Source organism: Ochotona princeps, chromosome 2 (assembly GCF_030435755.1).
Source record: "Ochotona princeps isolate mOchPri1 chromosome 2, mOchPri1.hap1, whole genome shotgun sequence".
Lineage (NCBI taxonomy): Eukaryota > Metazoa > Chordata > Mammalia > Lagomorpha > Ochotonidae > Ochotona > Ochotona princeps.
The window spans coordinates 12,764,709-12,788,185 of NC_080833.1; the positions used below are offsets into that span (position 1 = coordinate 12,764,709).

The 23,477-nt window shown below is 46.1% G+C and overlaps 1 pseudogene; it reads right to left on the minus strand.

Annotated features, from left to right (window-relative positions):
* Nucleotides 1–21,029: 21,029 nt before the first annotated feature.
* LOC101524894 (ribosome biogenesis protein NSA2 homolog) lies at nucleotides 21,030–21,717 on the minus strand (annotated as a pseudogene).
* Nucleotides 21,718–23,477: the final 1,760 nt, after the last annotated feature.

Here is a 23,477-nt window from a genome sequence, read left to right on the forward strand (position 1 = left end):
TAAGAAAATGCAGTAATGAGAAAAAAAGAAAACATACAAGTAAGCTTCAAAAAGTTCATAGAAAATGGAATAAAAAGATGATTATTTTGGTGCAAAAGATTTTGAGATCCATCATATGAGGCATCTTCAAGAGGTTTATGGAAATGTCTATTACAATAAAACTATGCATGGATTGTAAATTTGCTCTCAGGAAAATTATCCTCTTTTAATTTGTCTTCCATGGATTTTAAAAGACTTTCCCTTCCTTCCTTCCTTCCTTCCTCCCTCCCTTCCTTCCTTCCTTCTTCTTCACCTTCTTTTCTTCTAAATACTTATTCATTTTTATGTTTACATAGTTGAGAGGGATGCATTCCCATGTGGATCAAGGAATGTTCGAAGTGGATGAGACAACTGTCTCCAAGCTCCTTTTTTCTTCCTGTATCTGGGAAAGTGGGGAGAAAAGGAGAGAGGGCTGCTCCCAACAGCTCAACCACAGCCGTACCGGGCATGGAGGACAGCCACCAATTTCTTCCCAGAGTCCTTGATGTGGAACATATTCTGAGGGAACTGCTCAAGTGGTTTCAATAGTTCTGAGATGCTGTTGATTTTATTGCTCCAGTGTTGAAGAAATCTTTCCAAGGTCCATTTGCCCACATATTCCACCTTAGAGTTTCCATTCACCCAGATACTCACTGCCAAAGCTTAACCAGGAGAGCTGTCGAATTTGTCCTGCCCTCCTTAGTACTAGATGTCCTCTGCAGGTCTCAGTGAACTAGTTGTCATGTTCTCCCTGAGCATCTGGGTATGCCATTCACTGCACAGGCCTCTGCAACTGTGGAGACCCAGTCCTGACACATGTACTCCACAATCCTGTGATTTTCACCGTGGTTGAAGTTCTGAGTCGAGTGATCCATTTGAGGAGAGAGGTCCCTAAAGAAATCTCACTAGAGGTGATCCCAACCTGACTCCGGTGTGGGCCAGTTAATGTGGAGTCCAGCTCAGTCCATCACCCACGTAAGCCCACACACACACACACACACACTCGTGTCACTTGGTCAGTTCTGTCCCTACCTCCCACTCATATGCAAATCAGTGGATGCTGTGGCCCAGCCTAACCCTGCCCACCACGGACTCAGCTCTTATGCACACCAGAGGGAACTTGAGCATGGTCAGAACAACCCTCAATCGCTCCCACAAGACATGTCCCCAGCCCCAGTTCTTGTGCATGCTGATATGTGCAGCAGACTGGTCCACTCTGCCTCACATCTCATTCAGCTCTCATACACATCAATGGGCATTGGAGTCTAGCTCAGCCCAACTGACTGTCCACACTCATGCTGGTGGGTGTCACTGCCTGTCTAGCCAAGTCCAGTCTCAGTCCTGGTTCTCATGTTCACCAGTGGAAGCTGCAGCCATCAGAGAGAAGCCTACAATTTCCCTACTAGGTCCACTGCCACCCCCAGGTCTTGCACTTTACAGGTGATTCTATGGTCTAGCCTGACAAGTCTTGCCCCCAGCCCCAGCACCTTCCATTCAATGCTGTGGCAAAGCCCAACCAGCTTACACTTACTCTGGTTCATACATATATCAGTGGATATAGTTGCTTAGCTCAGCCTGGCTCTTCCCCTAACCCAGCTCACATGCAGGCTAATGACTTTGGTAGCCCTGCCCAGCCTGGTCTGCCCCCAGTCTCAGCTCTCATGTTTACCAGCAGGAGCAGTGATCCAGCAGGGGAACCCCCACAGCTCCCCTACTGGGCTTGCCCCTCCTCCTGGGTCTTACATGTGTTGGTGGGAGCTGCAACCCAGACAACCATGGCTCACCTCACCACGGCATTTATCATTTATGGCCTGCTCCCAGTACCAGCTCATGCTGGCAGATGCTACAACCTAGCCTGGACCAGCCAGCCTGAGGTCCTGGCCCTCATGTGAACTGGCTGATGTTGTGGCCCAATCCAGCCTGTCCTGCACCCAATCCTGGTTCCCACATCTGCCAGTAGGTCCAGCCTGGCCCACCCCAGACCTGAGCCATATGTAAGTACACCAGCAGCTACTATAACCTGACCTGGTGTGGGCTATTCCAACCTTGATTCTTACATTCCTGACAAAGGAATTTCCCAAGCTTCCCTCTCAGATCACCTCCCTGTGGCAGATTTTGCACCCACCAGTGGGTTCTCGGACCATCCTGACTTGGCCCATCTCCCGTCCTAGCAGGTACAGCATTCTTACCCAACCAGCCCACACCCATTCCAGCTGTTACTGTTGGGTGCTACAGGCCAGCTCTATTTGGTCCACTCCCAGACCCAGCTCTCACATGGCTTAGCAGGTGCAGAGACCTAGCCCAGCCTGTCCTGTACCCACTTTGTCTTTTGTAAGCACCAGTATTGGAGTACAACCCAGTCTGGAACACACCAGATCCAGTCCATACTCATGCTGAGGGATACTATAGCCATGTCCAGCCCAGTTTGCTATCCCTATTCTGGCTCTTGTGCTCACCAGTGCGAACTACAGACCAGCCAGAGAGTCTCCACAGTGTTCCAACTGGGTCAGTTCCAGCCACAGATCTTGTGTGTGTGCCAGTGGTTGCTCCGACCCTGCCTGGCATAACCCATCAGATGTTGCAGCCTCGCCAGGCCCCACCCACACCCACACCCCATCCCAACTCTTGCAGGTGGGTGCTGCAACCTAGCCCTATCCAGCCTGTCTCCCTCCCTGGATTTTATGCAAACCAGTAAGTATGATAGCCTAGCCTAGCCTAGCCTGGCATGGCCCGCACCCCATGCTGTTTCTGCACTTGCCAGTGTGCTACGGTTTGGCGTGGCCCTGCTTGTTCTGCCTCCTATAGAGCCAACCCATATACCTGCCAACAAATGAAGCATCCCTGCCCAGCCTGATCAATACCCAGCCCTGACTCACGTGTTCACCAGCAGGAGTCGTGGCCTACCTGTGGAATTTCCTTTTTCCTACCAGGCCCACTCCCAGACCCAGATTTCATGTGTGCCAGTGGGTTCTAGGCACTTACCTGGCACACTCTGCCCCGCCTCCCCCGACAGTGTCTGCCTTTGTGTATGCTGGTGGATGTTATGGCCTGGCCCACTCCACACCCAATTCCCAACCCCAGCCACCATGAGTATTGGTGAGTTCCATGGTCATGCCTAACTCAGACCATCACCACCCACATTCCTCAAGCAAACCAGCTGGTATGGTAGTCCCATAGAGGTGAGCTCACAATCCCGCACAGAGTCTGCTCCCAGACTCAGTTATCTTGTGAGATGGCTATTGTCATGGGTCAGCCTAACATGGTCCACACTCTGCCCTGACATTCAGTTATAGGGAACTGTGGTTGAGCCCTTCCAGGCAAGCCCCCCCAGCCATGGCTTTAGTGTGTGCCAATAGGTGGTGGTCGATAACAACCAGCTAAGCTCAGGTCTTCCACGTGGGCATGTGTATTGGTTTCGCTTCCAAAAGCTGCTTTGGTTTCCCTCCTCTAAACCATCTGATCTCAGTTCCCTCATTTACCTGTAAGTGGAAGTTCCCCAGAAGTCACTCCTCACCCATCACGTTCTCCTTCAGCAGTCCTCCCTCCCACACATCTCTAGACCTGCTTCCCTAAGCAATCCAGGGCCCCCCATGCCCACTAGTGCATGGATCCCTAAGCCTGGTCTTCTGACGATGCCTCATGCCAGCCTGGGGCTCTAACTGCCTACCCAGAGTCCAAGCAGACCTTGTCTGCTGGTGTGCAGGCATCTATCTCCCACATATCTCTAAAAAAATAGAATAGGCAACTATGCTGGTACACTGGTACAGTTCACACAAATTTGGTATTAACTAGGTCCAGAATGCCTACCAGTGGTTGGCTGTTCTTCTCCCAGTAGTGTAACACTTGCCTAAGTATGCTGCAACCTCGGCAGTTACCTATCGCTGGGGTCTCTCTGACTTTCCAATAAACAAATCTGAAGAACAAAAACTGTTCAGATAGAAAGGCTTTTTATTCATGATGTAGTGCTCTTTGTGGAACATCAGAAAATGTCATGTTATCCCCTCAAAGACATGCTAATATGACTATGTTATATGGATGCCCAACATAATGATGATGATGAAAATCAGGGTTATCAAGAGAAAGGGAGAAATACACACAGAGAGCTATCTTCCAATTATTGGTTCATTCTGCAGATGACTGCAATGACCAAGGGCCAGGCAAGCCAGGAGCTTCATCTGGGTAGGCACATGGACAAAGGGATCCACGTAGGCCAGCCTCTGCTGCCCTTCCCAGGCTACCAGCAAAAAGCTGGATCAGAAGTGGATGAGCCAATGTACAAACCAGGACTCATGTGGGATGTGGGCGTTGCAGGGAGAGGATTAACACACCTTATCACAACATCAGCCTTTAACATTTTTTTGGAAAACGATGAGACTAAACATGATTTAGGCCCACTGAAGGCCTTTCCTGGGAGTATTCATATTGCAAAAGATTTCATCTCTTTTGACATGAGAAGAACAGTTATAACGGTGAAGTTGTAGCCAGTATGAGGCATCCAGAGGCACATTTTGGGGCGGGGATGCTCCCTCAAAGCCATCCAGATGGTGCAGCTGAGGCAGTGTCTTCCTTGTCCTGGTAGAGACCTTTCTAGAAGGTAAACTCCAGTGCCAAAACCTTCTTCAAGCTTGAGATGGGGATGGAGTCCATGGGATCCTCTGTGATGGGTCTTGACCTTTACACAGCTCTCTAGAGAGGATAAATATAACAGCAGAGAGAATGTGACTCAGTAGCAGGTGCCCCGTTCACGGCCATCTGGGTGGTGGTGCCACCGCAGTCAGGTGTGTCCAGGTTGGTATGTCAGCAAGCATGTCAGTCTGCACTTTTCCTGCTGTTTTCAGAGAAATCTTCCCCTCCCGGTGTCCTTTGCTCTGAGTTTCAGCTTGTCTGGCCTTGATGTACTGTGAACCTGGGGCCCAGGGAATCCCTCTGACCCCCATGCTTTCTCTTAACATTGAGAAGTACTCCTCTAGGTGGGAAATCTCTGATTTGGGTGCCAACCCAAAAGTCTGCTGCTTCCTAACTAGAAACCCATGTGACTCAGCTTTCTTGCCTGGAAGAGAGGATCATATAGACTCTTCAAAGAGTTGTGGGTGGAGTAAATAAAATGACGCACCAAAGTGCTTTAACATAGAAGTGAATGCTCATCTGATAGTAGCATTGGTCATTGTTCACGCCCTGGAGTTCAGCTTATGGAATCATGCGATCCTTAAGGAGACTCCTGGACTTGCACACACCCGGCTCCCACCTCCAGCTCCCTCCCTTGAGGCCCAAAGTCTACTTTACATATTTCTAAGAAGTGTTTTTGTTTGTGGGGTAAAGTCCCCCACTGCAGGAATGAGTTAGGGGTTGGGAAGGGGGTGTTAGATTCTCATCTCTGCGAATGACTCATGCACTTGGGCTTGGAGCCTGCCTTTGCAAAATGGGAATCATAAAGCATTTCCCCTTTGGCTGCTCCACCCTGGCCTCCCAATTTATGAGGCCACAGGAATATTGTAAGCTCTCATGGTCTTCCTTTGAGAGAAACATCAGATGGAGGCAGAGAGGATGGTGACAACAGACAGAACTGAAGGTTTATTTTCAGGGCAATCCTTCCTGACACCTGGAATGCATCAGGCAGGTAGCATGGAGCTCACTCTTGGAGAACCAACAGTGTAGGATCAATGTTTGTGCCAGAATCCATGCTGCAACAGGGAGTTTTGTTGAAAACGGTGACCAGGTACACAGGCTCTGGAGCTGGAGTCTCAGGTTTGCAGCCTAACTCTTGCTTTGCTGCTTTTCTGACCTTAGGTTAGTTTAGCAGTCTCTCTACACTCCAGTTTTCTCAAAAACAGGAATGATGACAGCATTTGACTCCTGGAATTGCTTTGAGGATTAAATGAATTTTAAAAATTGAATACTTAGTAAGGGCTTGAGAGTTCACTTTTATCCATTCAGACATCTATCAATATCATCACCATCTGGTCTGAGCAGTGAGTGTAGAAGAATGAGTCTGTTGGAAACAATTCTTCCTTAAGCACTTGGACGCTTGGGGATTTCTGGGTCTTGGTTCATACTGTTCCAGTTTCCATTTACAGTGATGGTTGATATAGAAAGATAACCCAACTAGATGTTTAAAATACTAAACTGTCAGGCCCGGCAGCATGGCCTAATGGCTAAAAGTCCTCGCCTTGAATGCCCCAGGATCCCATGTGGGGCCAGTTCTGATCCCGGCAGCTCCACTTCTCATCCAGCTCCCTGCTTATGACCTGGGAGAGCAGTTGAGGACAGCCCAGATCTTTGGGACCCTGCACCCATGTGGGAGACCCGAAGGAGGTTCCTGGTTCCCGGCTTCAGATCGGCGCTTACTGGCCGTTGTGCTCACTTGGGGAGTGAATCATCGGATGGAAGATCTTCCTCTCTGTCTCTCCTCCTCTCTGTATATCTGACTTTGTAATAAAAATAAATCTTTAAAAAAAATACTAAACTGTCTGAAAAGTATCAAATTGCTAATAAGACAGTGAAGAATAGGAGGAAGTTTCAGAAATGTGTGGAAGGTTAAGTTACAAGGTAAGTACGCTTTGGTGCAAAAATTTTGAAATCTATGCATAGTTTAGTCATAATACATATTTGGCATGACCTCTCTGAAGACGCCTCAGACAGGACCCCAGAGAGGTGAGACTAACACACAGGGCCACTTATGCCCAGGGATACTTACTGATATAACATAAGCAGGCAGCTGAGAGGCCAGTGCCATGATACAGTGGCCAACAATACCGTCATCCCACATGAGGGCCAGTTTGGCTTCTGGCTGCTCCACTTCCCATCTAGTTCACTGCTAATGTGTCTGAGAAAGCAACAGATGATGGGCCAAGTGCTTGAGCCCCTGCTCCCGCATGGGGGACTCAGATGGAATTCCTAGCTCCTGGCTTTGTCCTGGCTAAGCCTTGACTATGATGGCCATTTGGTGGCTGAACCAACGGATGGGAGATCTCTCCTCTCTTGCTCTTGCTCTTTCTCTCTCCGTGTGTGTCCCTCTCTTTGTAACTGCCTTTTAAATTGATTTTAAAAAGTAACAAGAAGCTGAGAGCCTGAGCTTGGGCTGTGAGCTGGAGCTCTGAGAGGAAAACAAAGTACCATGTAACCAGGAAGAAAATAGGGATCCTGGTAAATCATTCCCATTTATAGCTTGGACCCAGGAAGGCTGTGCCCTAGGGGAAAGGGTGTCCCAGGGGAAAAGGTGACACAGAAGTGACAGCTCTAAGGAACCCTTGTGTCTTTGAGTCATTAGAGGGAGCCCGAAAACCTCAGTTTCACAGATGCCAAAGAACATTCTCTTTGGAAGAACGTCACATCATTCTGGGCCTCCAATTATTTTAACACATATGTTTTAAGTTATGATATCCAGTAATAACAAAGCACAACACCAGGAGCAAGAGTTAATAGAAACAAGCCACAAAAGAAACAGACCCACAGGAACCACTCTCATGGTTGGTCCTCAGAAACCAATAATGAAATAATTACACTTGCTCTGCCCCGGGAGATACAAATGATGCTGAGCAATTTTGTCAGGAAACAGGGAAGTGATAAAAAAGAATACACCAGATTTGAAAAAAACAAAAAGAACCAAATAGAATTTCTAGATTAAAATAATAGAATAGCCACAAACTAGAAATATCATGGCTGGTTTTAATGTGAGACACAGCTAAAGAAACTGTTGGTAACAATGCATTGTAAGGCAAGTCAAAAGCAAATCTTCAGAAGAAAGCATCAAAATAAAAGAGAGGTAAATACCGGACAGGTGTGTGACATAGAATGACGAACTCATGATTCTTTAGAGTCCCAGAAGGAAAAGACAATGAAGATAATGATGAAATCTTGCAGAGATGTGGACACACATCGCACCACAGCACAAAGTTGGGGTAGCCTGCCAGAGAACGGGATATTTAACCTTTATCCTTAAGATGTCCATGGATGCAATCCACTTATACTTTAAAGAAAGAGATTAATTAATTTTAATTTATAGATAGAAGGAGACACAAAGAGAAAGTAGCCAATGGTTTCTGCTTTGGATCAGTTTGACTCTGGCCATTGCAGTCATTTGAGAAGTGAAATCAGGGGATGGAAGATCTTTAGAAATTAAAACAAAAATGACATGTCTAGCTCTGACTTTTTGAAAAATGATGCCAAAAGAATCTCAGAACAGACTTAGGGCAAAGCACCAGATGTTCCATGGAGTGTTCATGTTCTCCTTGGGAATGTTGTCTTTCTGTCTATTTGGCACAGAGGCCGGGGGGTGGGTGTGGAGAGAGAGACCACTGACTTCCTTGAATGCCCACACTGGACAGTACGGGATGCTGCACTGGGATGAAGGTGAAGCAGTCACAGGGAGATGCAGAGTTCCCCAGTTATGAGGAGTTCATGCTCTCTCAGCAAGCATATCCACCTTTAGTAACCAGACAGCTTCCTGCCAACCCAGCCTACAGATAAAACTTGCTCTTACTTACAGGGTTCACATGATGAACAGCAAGAGGTTACACTCAGCAACCTGAAAGGAAGGTGTATCCCCCTTGCAGATCAAGAGATTAGAATTGAATGAGATGAGGTACCGCCCCCTACACTTGGTGCCCAACATTTAGGAAACAGAAGAGCTGAGATTCTAACCCAACTCCACTTGAATCCAGAGCCCTGAGGCTCTAGCCAGAGCTTGCTGCTATCTCTTGAGGCTCAGCTAATAGGCAAACTTTATTTCATCAAAGGCTGGTAGATTTTCACTACTACAGGAACTTTGGTTAAAACTTAAAAAAAATGATTGGAAAGGGAGAGGAGAGGGAGGAGAAGGAAGAGGGAGAGTTCCCATCGGCTGGCTTACTTCCTAAAGGCTGCAGTGGCTGGGACCAGAGTCATGAGCCGTGAACTCAATTCGGCCATCACGACTGCCTTCTGGGTTCTGCGTGGGTGGGAATCAGGAGCTGAAGATGATGCAATGTGGAACGCAGGCACCTTAGCTGCTGGGCATAACGTTCTCTCCTTGAAGGGTTCTTGACTGTCTGTATTTGACCTCTTAGTAATGCCATTTCCTACTAATCATACTAATCATAATTGGCCCAAAAGACCTGCAGGTAAGACTCCATGAAGACTTCCTCAAAAGACTCCATGAATGACTTCCTCTGAAAATGTGGCGTCAAGGTCAGAGGAAGCTGGAAGTAGTTTCTCCTGTATCTGAAGTTCTGCTTCCCACCGTTTCAGTTATCTACTGTCAACAGGGTCAGAGAATGTAAAACAGAGAATGCACCATTGATGAAAATGTGTGTACCATCCTGAGTTTCTCCAATGAAATCTCATGCTGCCCTGCTCTGTCCTGCCTGGACTTGCACCATCCCTCTCTGCAGAGTATCCACCTGGTGCAGACTGCCCACCTGTTAGTCCCCTCGCAGCATGCATGTTTGTGCATGCAAGGAACTCCCAATAATGGCCCCAAAGAACAAGAGTCTTGACGCCAAGGAAGAACCAGGAAATCAAACACCAAGACCCACCATGCTCCGATGTGGCAACACAAAGAGGCATATGGAAAAAACACTGCATATAGAGGGTTCAGTATTACCCAGGAGAGGAGGGTAAGGGACTAACTGTACCCACCTTCCAGCAATGAAGCCTTGGGAAGCTTTCCTGATGCGTTTGCCCTGTGGTTCTGGAAGGGACGCCCCACACCCTAGGCTTGACCCACAAGAGGTGATGTCATAAGGAAGTATTCAGCCTTGATGTCTGCCTCTCCCAGACATAAGATCCCTCTTATAATCAGTGCTGTCTGCCTTGAGTGCCCAGTAGATGAGCCTGAGCCCAGCTGGTGCTTTCCAGCCTCTGACTTCCCACTTGCGTCCACTCCCCGCTGCTCATGGGCTTGGGTGAGAACCACAGAATCAGAAAACAGAATCCTACTATAGAAGAGGGCTGCCGAGCTGAAGCAGGCACACCCTTCAGAAATCCCAAATCGTAAATGAGTGAATAAAAGCCACATGTGTCTATAGGGGTAAATTGAAAAAAAAATACACATATAGAATGTTCAGTAAATGATGGAGGTCATAGAAGATACATTCACTCACATCCCATGTATATAAATTGAGAAGTGCTAGACAGTGTTGTATTTGGATTAGTGATACAAACCTATGCATGACACACATCAGGAGAGTGGCTACGTCAAGGTCAGATTCAGATAGAGCATGCTGGGGAGGGCAGATGGAGCTTCGGTTGGACCTATGGCTTTGCATTTCTCAGGGGAAGAACACTGGTCCCTGTGCTGTGGCACCACACACTAAGCTGCCATCTATGATGCTGGTATCCTACACGAGTGCTAACCAGAGTCCTGGCTGCTTCATTTCCAACCTGGCTCCCTGCTGAGGTGTCTGAGAAAGTAGTGGAAGATTCTTGGACCACTGCCCACCATTCACGTGGGAGACCAACTGGCATTCCTGGCTCCTGGATTTGGCTTGGCCCAGCCATTTGGGGAATGAACCAACAGACAGAAGATCCCTTTTTGTTTATCTCTCTGACTCTCTCTCGTTGAAACTTTGTCTTTCAAAGAGTAAACAAGCTTTTTTTGGGGTGGGGGAGGAATGTTGGACATTCTAATATATGTGTTTACTCTGTACATATTTGTGAGCACTAAAATTTCAAAAGCTAGGGTTTGAAGAAACACATACACATGCAGGGTAAGACATCTTAGCAGGGGCAGGCTTTGGGCCAGTGCTCGGGATGCTTGTCCTGGAGTCCTTGCTCTGTGCTGATTCCAGGTCCTGGGAGAGAGCAGGTGATGACTCCAAGGGTTGGCTCCTTGTCATCCACGGAGAAGTCCTGGATGGAGATCCCAGCTACTGGCTCCAGCTCAGACCCCGTTCTCAGCAGTTACAGAAATTTGGGTCAACCAGGGGATAGGAATTCTCTCTGTCCCTGCCTTTCCACGAAACAAAATAAGCTTTTATAAATCTAAATGGAACGATTTCATGTTCATCATGGGAAAAAGATGGGAGGGAATGTTAGTCTAATTCACATGAAACTGGTGTTTCTGTAACCTAAAAATGACCACATATCAGCAATTTCTAGCTAAATTTAATATACAAAAATGGCAGTAAGCATTATCTCTAAGAGCGGGAATAAGGGATTTTTTGGTTGTTCTTTAATTATTTTTTTAGATTTCCTATACTGGATATGCTCTTATTTTTCATCTCAGAAAACATCCTCAAGTGCATCATTTGAGAGAAATGAGAAGTTGAGTTCACTCTGAGCATGGGACTGGATGTGGGCAGCAGGGGAGATAGGAGGCTGCCGGCTGGTTCTCTGAGACTAATTAATCCAGTTGACAGGCCCAGCAGGTGCAACCCAGCTACTCAGAGCAGCAGACTCTCTGCCTAGAAACAGCAAGGGTGGGCTAAGAGCATTGCCAATGTCCTCTTCTGCTCCGTGTCTGCAATTGCTGGGCTCTGACTGCAAAGCCACAAACTTTGCCACCACAGAGCATCTTTCTGCTGCCCCCTAGTGTACCCTGTGGGAGAGGCCTCCACTGGCTGCCTTCGTTCTAAGGCAAAAGACAAGGTGTGGTCAGGGCCTGGACACTGCTCCTGCAGTTATAGGTAATTAGTTTATACAGGATGACTGTTAGCACAAACATTGTGGCCGATTAGGATCTCTGGCACAGGGACGCCAAACCAAGAAATTACTAGGAAGTCATAAAGGTAAGTCAAGCAGCTCAAGGGTTAGCAGGTTCATTGCCTGACCAGGAGGATCAGGAACCCTTCCCTTCCCTCTCATTAAGAGCGGCTGATGAAATGGCGAGATCGAGTGAAGGTCATTGATGAACGATGGTCTTTTATTTAGTGTTCTGTTTCTGTAGGTGTCTAGGAGTTCTATGGTTGCTACAGAAAGCGACAGTGGAAGGTTCTTTCCAAATAGAAATAACTTAGTATTTGTAATATGTTTTAGTTTTATAATTTTGAGAGTGGAGAGAATGAAGAGTAGTGAGGTTGAAAAAATACAGAGAGAAGAGGAGTGAGGAAGGAAAGTTGGGTTATGATGCCAAATACTTGGCTGGGCTTGGGAAGTAAGACTTCCGGACAACTTGAAGCAGACACTCTAGCTGTCCTGATGAGGAAACTGGAGTTTGGAGAGAGCCTGGAAAACACTGCTGAATGTAAGCTTGTAAATAGCCAAGTTGGGAGTGTGACTTAATCCCAACCAACCACTCCAAGGCACGTTTTGGGGCCACGTATGCTAAGCGGGTGACAGACATAAGGGCTGCCCCAAATTCAAAGAAGAGCAAATCAGAGAGGGAAGATGGGGCTGTTCCAAACACATGGAGGAGGACCAATCACTGCTAAGAGCAAGAGCCACCACAGAAAATAAAAACAGACATACCTCAAACAGCAGTAAGGAAACCACAGAAACAACTCAAAAAGAATGAGAGAGACAGAGAGGGAGACATTTGTGTTGATAATTTCTCTTCCCTTATCCTCTACTTGGAGACTGTCCTTCAACATAATCACATATTCTTGCATTTTTTCATATCTTTTTAAATCATTATTTTATGATACAGTTCTGTAGGTTCTGGGATTTCCCCAGACCCTTCCCCAAGTCACCTCCCCCTACTGGTTCCACCTATATTATTAGAATAGTATAGTCCTTCATACACAGTCATAAGTCTATCATCCTGCTATTTAAGCCTATTCTGACATCGTAGGTGTGGACAATGGCAGAGAGTCCAGCCAGGATATAGTTAATAGTCCATCTTTGAGATGCATACTGCACTTTTGTACCCTCACATCTGGATATGATAATCTTTATTACACAGTTACCATACATCCCCTTAAATGAAAAGCCATAAAACAAATTAAACAGGAAGAAAAGTAGAAAATTTGCAACAAGTTTAAATAACGTGCTACTGAATGATCAATGTGTTGCTGAAGAACTAACAAAGAAATTTAAAACCGTCTTGAAGAAAATGATGCTGCTATATGATCTATGCATCACTGAGGAAATTGATAAGAAAAAACTTTTTGAAGAAATGAAAATAAAGCAAAGATATCAAAACCCATGAGATGTTGCAAAAACAATATTGAGAGGGACATTTATAACATCAGGTGCTTACAAAAAATTGAAATGTCTCAATCTAATTATACATCTCAAGAACTTATTTTAAAAGAAAAAAATGAATAGGATGCAAGAAACAAGATCACAGCAAAAAAAAAATGGAATTGATACTAAAAAACTACAAATTGCAACAAGAGCCATTTTTTAAGAAGATGGGCAAAACAAACTTTTTGCAGACTAACAAAGAAAAATCAAGTAAAATTAGAGATGAAAAATAAAACATCCTCAGAAACTAGTAAGGTGAATTCTTGCTGAATGGATCCGTTGATCATTAGATGGTGTCCGTCATCTCTTTTAATATTTTTTTGCATCAAAGTCCTTATTAGCTGATGTCAGAATGACTATAACAGTTCATTTTCCCTTTCCATTAACCTGGAATATCTTTCTCCATCCCTCCACTTTCAGTTTCCACATACCTTTGCTGGTGAGCTGTGTCTCCTATGGAGATAGATGGGTTTTGTTTTTTGATCCAGTTTGCTAATCTGTGTCGCTTGATTGATGAGTTTAATCCATTTACATTCAGGATTGATATCAATAGGTAGTAATTTTGTCCTGTCATTATAGCAATAGTTCATTGAAGTCTTCTTTTGCTGTTGTGTTGGGATGTTCTCCACATTTGCCTTAATTTGGGTAGGTGCTATTCCCTTTCTCTGTCAATAGAACATCTTAAAGTATCATTTATAGGGAAGGTCTAGAAGATGCAAATTCTTGAATACTTTTTGTAGCTTGACCCATCTCCACTTCCAGCTTCTTGATTGTTTCCCTATTGTTGAAGGAAATGTGTTCCAATTCTGAGACTGCTTCTTCTGTCTTTGCTCATTCCATTATCGACGCTTTCCACTGAATTTTTAATTTGCTGCATGTATCCTACATTTCTAATAATCCACCTTGATTTTATCTCAGTGTTGCTATTTCCCATGACAAATTCCTGAAATTCCTTGAACTCCTGGATGTGGTTCTTTCGATGTTAAGAAGCTTTATAATAAGTTTTAAAAATTCTTTATCTCCCATTTTCTCAATGTCTTCCTAGGTTAACTCTGAGGTTGACAAAGACTTTTGTTCCATGTAGAAAAGGTGTTGGCAATGTTTACTGTGCCTCTGTCTCTTCTTTTGCTTTTGGTCATTGCTATTCTGGTTAACAGATTCCTCTCCTTGGGCTGGTTTCTAAGCTGTGTGCCCACTCATCTACAGTTCAGTTTTACTGATTGTGCTTGGTACCCAGTTGCCTCTTTGCAGTCATGTGTGCCACTCCCTCCAGTGAGTTTCAGTCCTTGGCTATCGTGCTAGGCTTCTACCATGTTCTCCATAACCCCAGCTTTTGTCTCACTGCTTTCCACTCTCTGATCCTGTGCTGTGGCCACGCCGTTGCCTGACCAACCTTTCTTCCATTTCCCATTTGAGCAGTGCCTGGGATTAGGGAGCTACAACCTGTGCATTGTAAGCAGTGCTGGTCTTGTTGCAACCTGCTTTCCATTAGGTCTGGGGGTCACCTGGACCTATGTTGGGTGAAACCCCTAGGATACCAAGTAGGTACTATTTTCCCTATGAGACCAGGGCAACACGTTGAGCTGGCAGTGAGTTTTCTCCTGGCTCAGTGCCTACACAGATTGTTCCTTCAACTCACAGTCTTTTCCTCAGTATACAAAAGGTACCTGATGTGGCACCTGGTGGGGATCTGGGCCTACTGACCTGTAAGTCTGGATCTGGAGGCCCCCAGACCTATCTTGGGTGGAATCTGTAGGATGCCAAGTCAGTATTGTTTTCTCTGTGTGACCAGTGCAATGCGTTGATCCAGAAATGAGCTCACTCCTGGCTTAGCAGATGCACAGCTCGCTATTGCTCATTCAGCCTCACCGCCTTTCCTCAGTACACAAAATGGCACCTGATGTGGCACTGGTGAGGTCTGAGTTGTGAAATCCACTCTGTTCCTGCACCTGCCTGCTTGGGCTCTCCCACTCTGCTTCTGCTCGTGGTCGAATCAAGCGAATCACCAGGATGGTCAGTTCTATGCCTGGGTTCACTTCATGAGCTCCCGGTGAGTTCTCCCTCCTTCCTGGCTGCTTGTGAAGCTCTGATAGTAGATTGCTGACTGCCACTGGGTTATCTGGTCACTGCAACACCACTCTGCTGTCTCTGCTGCTCCCCCATGCCCACGGGTCTCCAGGTGTCCCTCTGCCTTTGGCCTGTCCTCTTCTATTTCCCTGGTTTGTGCCCTCTCTGCTTCACCCTGTCTAATGATTCTCCATCTGTTTAAACATGTCTAATGCCATTCCACTATCTTGACTTTCCTGTTACATTTTCACAACATTAGGAACAAACAATGAATTAAAAGATCTGTCACAGTGGCATGGCACGCTAAACCTCCTCTTGTAGCACCTGCATCATGCATGGGCTTGTGTGAGTCCTGGCTGATTAAATTCTGATCCAGCTTCCTGCTAATGCACCTGAGAAAGCAGTCAAGGATGGTCCAAGTGCTTGGGCCCCTGTACCACATGGCAGATCTGTAGGAAGCTCCTGGCTCCTGGCTTTGGATAGTCCAGCTCTGGCTGTTGTAACTTTTTGGAGAGTGAGCTAGCAGATGGAAGAATTCTCTGTTTCTCCTCTTTCTGTAACTTAACTTTTCCAAGAAATATATGCTAAATCTTACAAAAAATTCTATCTTGGGGCCAGGCATTCCACGCCTTGAACTCTGCTGGATAACACCTGCACAGAGCATCCATCCTGCACCAGGTCCGCTCAAGGGGTGGACCTGGGTGGCAGGGTGAAGAAATACTCTGCCCTTATCAATTATTGATGTCTGCTTATGTCCTCTGTGTGTATTGATAGAGTGAAGCAGCATTGATTCTAAGTCTAGCAATATGTAGTCTCTGACAACTTGGACATATGGCTGAATTGATGACTGATTTTACTCAGAGTTCTGTCTGTACAAGAAGAGTGAATTAGCAACAAAACTAAGATGGATCGGAGAGTGATATGATGCAGGAGGCAAGCAAGAAAGATGCCAAGGACTCTTTTAAGATGTTGGAGAGGACTCATCGTTGCAGGAAATCAATGTGCTTGGTACCCGCTGGTGTGAACTGAGGCATCAGACCCCCCAAAGAACTCTATGGAGCTGCAGCTGAAAAGGAAGAATCTATTTCTGCTCATCTACTAGAAAAAATCTTTTTTTAAAGATTTATTCATTTTTATTACAAAGTCAGATATACAGAGAGGAGGAGAGACAGAGAGGAAGATCTTCCATCCGATGATTCACTCCCCAAGTGACCGCAACGGCCGGTGCTGCGCTGATCTGGAGCCGGGAACCAGGAGCTTCTTCCAGGTCTCCCACATGGGTGCAGGGTCCCAAAGCTTTGGGCCGTCCTCAACTGCCTTCCCAGGCCACAAGCAGGGAGCTGGATGGGAAGTCGAACAGCCAGGACATGAGCCAGACTCCATACGGGATCCTGACACTTGCAAGTTGAGGATTTAGCCACTGAACCGTTGTGCTAGGTCCTCTATAAACTTCTTGAAGTCTGCTGATATGTGGCAAATTAGAAAAATGTAAAAAAAATGTCTGGAAAGCTGCCAACCAAACTGATAGAAATGAAGAAGGGGCAGAAATGGACCACATTTGTTTCATGTGTGTGTTTTCAAGTATATTTTTTGAATGAGGGTAATGTGTTGACATATCATGTGTATAATTAAAGCTATACAATTTTTTGGGCCCTGCAGCGTGGCCTAGCAGCTAAGGTCCTCACCTTGAACGCCCTGGGATCCCATATGGGCTCCAGTTCTAATCCCGGCAGCTCCACTTCCCATCCAGCTCCCTGCTTGTGGCCTGGGAAAGCAATGGAGGATGGTCCAAAGCTTTGGGACCCTGCACCTGTAAGGGAGACCTGGAAGAAGTTTCAGTCTTCTGGCTCCTGGCTTCAGATCAGCTCAGCTCCACTTATTGTGGCCATCTGGGGAGTGAATCAGCAGATAGAAGATCTTTCTCTCTGTAAATCTGATCTGCCTTTCCATTAAAAATAAATCAACCTTTAAATTTTGAAAAAAAGTTATGAAGAATGAGATCAAGTGGCAAATTATTTGAAGTGAAAAGACTTCTGTATTTATTCATTTGAAGGAGTGACAGAGGTATCTTCCATCTACTGGTTCATGCCCCAAATGGTCCCAAAAGCCAAGGCTGGGCCAGACTGAATTTCAGAGCCAAGGTCTGCTATGTGGGTGCAGGCCTCCAACTGCTTTCCCAGGTGCATTAGCAGGGAGCTAGATCTGAGTGGAGCAGGTGGTGGCCACACAAGATGCCAGTGTTGCAGGCGGTGTCTTACCTACTGTGTCATCCCTTAGACACTTGTGAAAAGTGTTTGGTTCTTCCATGGCATTTGAGTGTTGTCGTTGTAGATACTGGATTTTTTTTTTTTTTGTAAAGATTTATTCATTTTATTACAGCCAGATATACACAGAGGAGGAGAGACAGAGAGGAAGATCTTCCGTCCGATGATTCACTCCCCAAGTGAGCCGCAACGGGCCGGTGCGCGCCGATCCGAAGCCGGGAACCAGGAACCTCTTGCCGGGTCTCCCACATGGGTGCAGTGTCCCAATGCATTGGGCCGTCCTCAACTGCTTTCCCAGGCAACAAGTAGGGAGCTGGATGGGAAGTGGAGCTGCCGGGATTAGAACCGGCGCCCATATGGGATCCTGGTGTGTTCAAGGCGAGGACTTTAGCTGCTAGGCCACGCCGCCAGGCCCTAGATACTGGATTTAAAGAATGGATCATCCTACCGTGTGCTTTGTTATTGCACTGGATGTCTAGGAGAGGACTATCAGTGTGAACACATGTAACCCTGTCTCATTCCTACAGACTGTGGCAGGGCAGTTAATAATAAATGGGGGCTCCCTGATTTGAGAGGCCATTTTCCTATGGACAGATATTCAGGCTCTTCCTGGTGCTTTGCCCTTACACATCGCCATGCCTTCAACAGCCTCCCAGGTGGCTCCTGGTGCCTGCCACATGCTTTGTTTTAGGATAGGTAGTGGGCCGTGGCATTTCTATTTTTAGGATAGAGAATGAGAGTGTGGGCACCAGGCAGCTCAAATTGCCTCCAACAGGGGCTCAACTTACTCCTGGGGAACAGTGACTGGGTTCTCATTTCCCCAGGCCCTGCAAGGTATTTCCTGGAAAGTCTGAAAGCTGCTTTTTCTTCACTAAAATCCCATTAGTCATGCTTTTCTCTAATTTGTGCTAAATGCCACCTGATAAGGTCGGGTGTTTCTTTTCATTACTTCTGGTCAAGCTGGCGGAGTGTTTTATTCACACGTACTCCCTTCCTTTGGCCTTTAGATATAATTTGTAAGTAGTATTGATTTTCAGGTAAAAAGAGACACTAACCCAGGCTTCTGCTGTGGAGAGGGGAACAGTCTATTTTAAATGCCATGCCAGGCAGAAGGGCAAAGGGGTTTAGGCAAACCAGGAGTTCTTCAAAGAAGGCAGCATGTCTGCATGTCCAGCCACACAAGGAGAATCTTCAAAAAGCTCACAGGAACTTCGTAGGGCTATGTGTTTTAAATTTTTTGGCACCCTAATACATTTGTCTTTAATTCTGATGTATCCTTCTATGTTTGCATGCTGCCTCCCCACAAATCTTATGATGACAAACCCTGTGTTCCTGGTTGCTGAAGTTCTGAATGTTGGTCTTGTCCTTGAGCCCACAAGCTTTCAGTCAGAGGAAGCCTTCCAGCCCCACGGTGGACAGTTAGATCCACAGTCAGACCCACGGTGGGCCTGGGGCTCTACAACCCTCCCCCTCTCTTCTTAGGTTCATAGCAGAGAAAATTGAGCCCGCGATGAGTCTGAGATGGAATTCCACATCTTCTATTGCTTTGGTTCGACGTCTTTGCAATCCAATCTACTGCGTAGGAACTTTGAGAGCCAACGAGGAGTAAAAGAAAAGAGAAAGTAAAAAGATTGTTGTGTGCAATAAACATAGGGAATGTTAAGAGAATTAAAAATGGAATAAATTGGTGTGTTATGCAAAGTTATATGTGTCCTATCACACAGTGGTTAAGAGCTTATGCTCTGAAGACAGGTATTCTGGCTGTAAATCCTGGCTCTGTCATCTCCTTGCTAGGTGACTTTGGGCAAGATATTTCACCTTCCTGTGCTTTGATTTTCTCATTTGCCACGTGAAAATAAAAACAGTCCCTATTTCATTGGGTTGTGGTGGTCACTTTAAGCAAGATAATATTTGCAAAACCAGAGAACAGTGCTTCCCTCACCCACAGCTTTCAGGGTCAAACAAAAATATGGAGGTGATTGTCCAGGCAGGTGGGTTTTATCTGGGAAATTACAAATAGGTCAGGCAGATGGATGGTTGGATGGAGTGGGCTCTGCTATGCCCATGACACAAAGAGAAGTTGGGGTTCTAATGGAGAAAGATAGAAAAGAAAAGCAAAAACTCTGAAGGATGTTTTTGAAAGAAATCTCTCTGGCACTTGTGTTGTTCAGCAAGAGATGTGAGCTCGGATTGCGGCATTCCAGAAGCTACTAGGTAAAACTAGTCTACCCATCACTCGGTGTGTGAGAGGCATGAGTCAGGTAAATGTCCTCGGCTAGTGCTTCAGGCTGTCGAGTGGCTCAGGTGGTCAACTGAGGCCTGGGAAATCCTCCCATGCCGCTTTCTGAGATCAAGCAAACCACACACGCTCCCCAGCTGTCCTTGGCTTCTTTCTGCTGGCTTCCACACGGTGACTCCAGCTCCACTGAGACAACTCTGCCGTCGCAAACACCATCAAGGCGGATGGACCCTTAATCTCATTCCAAGGGTTCCCTGGCCCATCTCTTGTTTTACAGGTGAGCCAAAGGAAGGCTGAGAGAGAAAGCAACCAGCCCAAGCTCATGGAGCCGGTCAGTGACGGACCTGGACCAGATCTGGACCTAAGTCTCCACATTCTTGATCTGTATTTTCCTCTTTCTAGTGCTGCTTCCTGATTTTACCAAATATGAGCAGAGGGGTCAGTGCAGGCCTTGGAATGTCCACGTGAGACAAGACGAGACCAGCCACGGTTTAGGCTATCTTTTCCTGAGAAATGGGTAGGATATGTGGAGGAGGTGCTTCAGACACTGGAATACATGGAGTGGCTGAGGCCAATTCAGTCCAATTCTGTTTCATGAGCTCATGTGTGACAGTGCTCCATCTGGCCCCAGCCATCACCATCACACGTCTTTAAACACCTGTACCACCCTGCTCCCTGGCTACTTCCCATTTTGGCCAGGTTGGCATTGCTACAGTGAAATACAAGAGGCAACCAGCTTTTGGAAGAGAAAGGCTTTAGATTGTTGTTTTGGAGAGGCGAGCCCAGGGTTGGGTGACTTGTGGTTTTGACATCCTGTGAGGGTGGCAGAGGTTTGGGTAGGAGTTAAAGGTCACGCCTTGAGCCAGGAGCACAGAGACAAAAACAAACAAACAAACAAACAAACAAACAAACAAAAACAAAACAAAACAAAGTTTAAAAAACAAAAACAAAACCGAAAAACCCTACTCTCTAGAGTGAGGGCATATCACCAGGGGCCTGGAAGATCTCCCACTGGGCCCATCTCCTAAGGGCTCCACCCCCCGGGAGCAACATATGCACTACTTGAGACATTCCAAACCAAAACACCCCCTTTGATCCATTCTCCCCACCATAGTCAAAGTCAGGTTTCTGAATACAAGCAAGATTCATCAGCCCCCTGATTTTAATTTTTAGAAGTGGATCTTTAAGTTTATTTTTACAACTTAATTAAGTAGTTCTCTTGATGATTATAGATATGTAAGGCTGTTTTGGTAGTTTTCAGAAATAACATAGGAATGACAGTTTTCCACTTAATTTGTAGTCCTCTAGATTGATTAGAAGTTACTTACATGAAACTACTGTCAAGTAAGTAAGACTGCATTTATGCCTCCATCATTTTCAGGATTGTTGGTAACCTGGGTGTATTCCCCCCCAATAATCTTGCCTCCTCGTGTCACAAGGCTCAACTCACTCTCATTCACCTCAATGACAGCCACCAAAGTTATGCATAACGGGGAAGATGGATGCTTTTCTACACCAAGTGTGGGCATTTCAGTTCTGGATGTGTTACCTGGGCTTTCTTGAAACGTGAGCCCATTGATCTCATGAGTCTTTCATAGTGGGTGTTTCCTTGTAAGCTTATCTCCATCAAAGCCGACTTTGGTGACCATCCTCCTGCATGCCTTTCTTTTTTCTTTTTGCTGTTCGCATAACTTTTAATACTTCTGTTTCTCTCTGGGCATGAACTTTAGGCATTTTACTTTTGTTTCATCGTATTGGAAAGGACTTTAGCTCAGGAATGCCCAGAGCTAAAGCAGATAAGCAGGTATTGCCCCCTGGAGAGTCCTTTCATCCTTTTGTTTGCTGTTTCTCTTTTCATCGCTGCTTTCTCGGCATGGTGCTGCTTGCAGAGAGCTTAGCCTTCAGACCCAGCATCTCTTTTGTTTTTTTTGAATGTTCAGGAGCCTCCGGACTTTCCTTTCTCCTCTTTTTCTCATGGTGATTATCATAGTGTTTACAGTGTAATTTAGTATATTCGTTTTGTGGCATGGTGACTGTTAGGATCACTGGGTGCTTCCTCCTGGATGCAAAGAACTTCCAAACCTTCTGGTCTCAGAAACCTACAAGACCAGCCCCCTGATTAAGACCATCAGTGGCCTTTCCTGTGGTCTGTAAGGTCCTGTTGGATACACCCCCCTTTCCTGTCTCATGCTTAGAGCCCTGTGCTCATCTGCACATCAAATCCAAGCTCCAAACCCCTTTGCTCTGAATTTTCTGGTCAAGTTCTACCTATTATTTCTACTTCTTTTGGGAAGCTATTTTGCATTTTTCTCCTCACTCTACTTTTTCTCCAACACCCAGGAATGCTTCCTTCCGGATAGCACCCATTCCGCGTTCTTGTAACTTCTGGGTCTGTACCTGTGTCTCTGACACTGTGTTGCCACCTCTAATGCTTTGGATGTAGTCTTTAGCAGTCCCTGGTTTCTCTTCCTCTGTGGTTCCTCTTGTCTTAATTTTGGTGATTATAAATCAACTCTAGGATTAACTCACTGGGTCTGGTGCAGTTAACAGTGGCTAAAGTCCTTACCTTGCATGCACCAGGATCCCATATGGGCGCTGGTTTGTTTCCTGGCAGCTCCACTTCCCATCCAGCTCCCTGCTTGTGGCATGGGAAAGCAGTAGAGGATGGCCCAAAGCCTTGGGACCCTGCACCTGTAAGGGAGACCTGGAAGAAGTGTCTGGCTTCTGGCTTCAGATTGGCTTAGCTCCGGGTATTAGAGCCACTTGGGGAGTGAGTCAGTGGATGGAAGATCTTTTTCTCTGTCTTGCCTACTTTTTGTAAAAATAAATAAGTCTTAAAATAAATCTTTAGGACCTGGCAGTGTGGCCTAGCGGCTAAAGTCCTCGCCTTGAGCACACCGGGATCCCATATGGCCGCCGGTTCTAATCCCGGCAGCTCCATTTCCCATCCAGCTCCCTGCTTGTGGCCTGGGAAAGCAGTCTAGGATGGCCCAAAGCTTTGGGACCCTGCACCAGCGCGGGAGACCTGGAAGAGACTCCTGGCTCCTGGCTTCAGATCGGCATAGGTCTGGCTGTTGCGGTCACTTGGGGCGTGAATCTTTGGACGGAAGATCTTCCTCTCTGTATCTCCTCCTCTCTGTATATCTGGCTTTGTAATAAAAATGAATAAATCTTTAAAAAAAAATCTTAAAAAAAGATTAACTCACTACGTTTAGGGAGGAGTACAAGAGTAAAGCCAATAGAAAGAGCACAAGTTGTGAAGAGGTGGAAGTTAGTCATCAGCCCTGTAGTTCTGACACCAATATTAGCTGTTCTTGGTTAGGTGCTCCAGGCTCTGATCAAACAAAGCAATAACAAACTACCCAGACCCCCATCCCCGGAAGACCGAACCCACTTAGCCATCCTAGGAGAATATGCTAGCTTCCTATTGCTGTCCACATGAGCTTTTGAAGGAACCGGAGAGCTGCATACCGGCTAATCACGGACTCCAGAACTTCAATTTGAATCTAAGAATTGCCACCTTTGATCTGTCAAGGCATTGAGTGACAGTTGCCTGTCTCCTTGTTGCGCATATTACAAAACAAAAACAAAAACAAAAACAGAACGACTTTCTTCCCCCATGGCAGTGTCATTGATCGGCTTGGACATCCAGGCTTTGTGGGGTTCTACGACAATCCCCACTGGACTCCAGGATCCCCGAAGGCAACTGTCACATCTGCTAAATTCAACGTTCCATGGGGCCCTGAGCACAGGTAGCAAGAATTATTTACATGTTGGTGATAGAGACA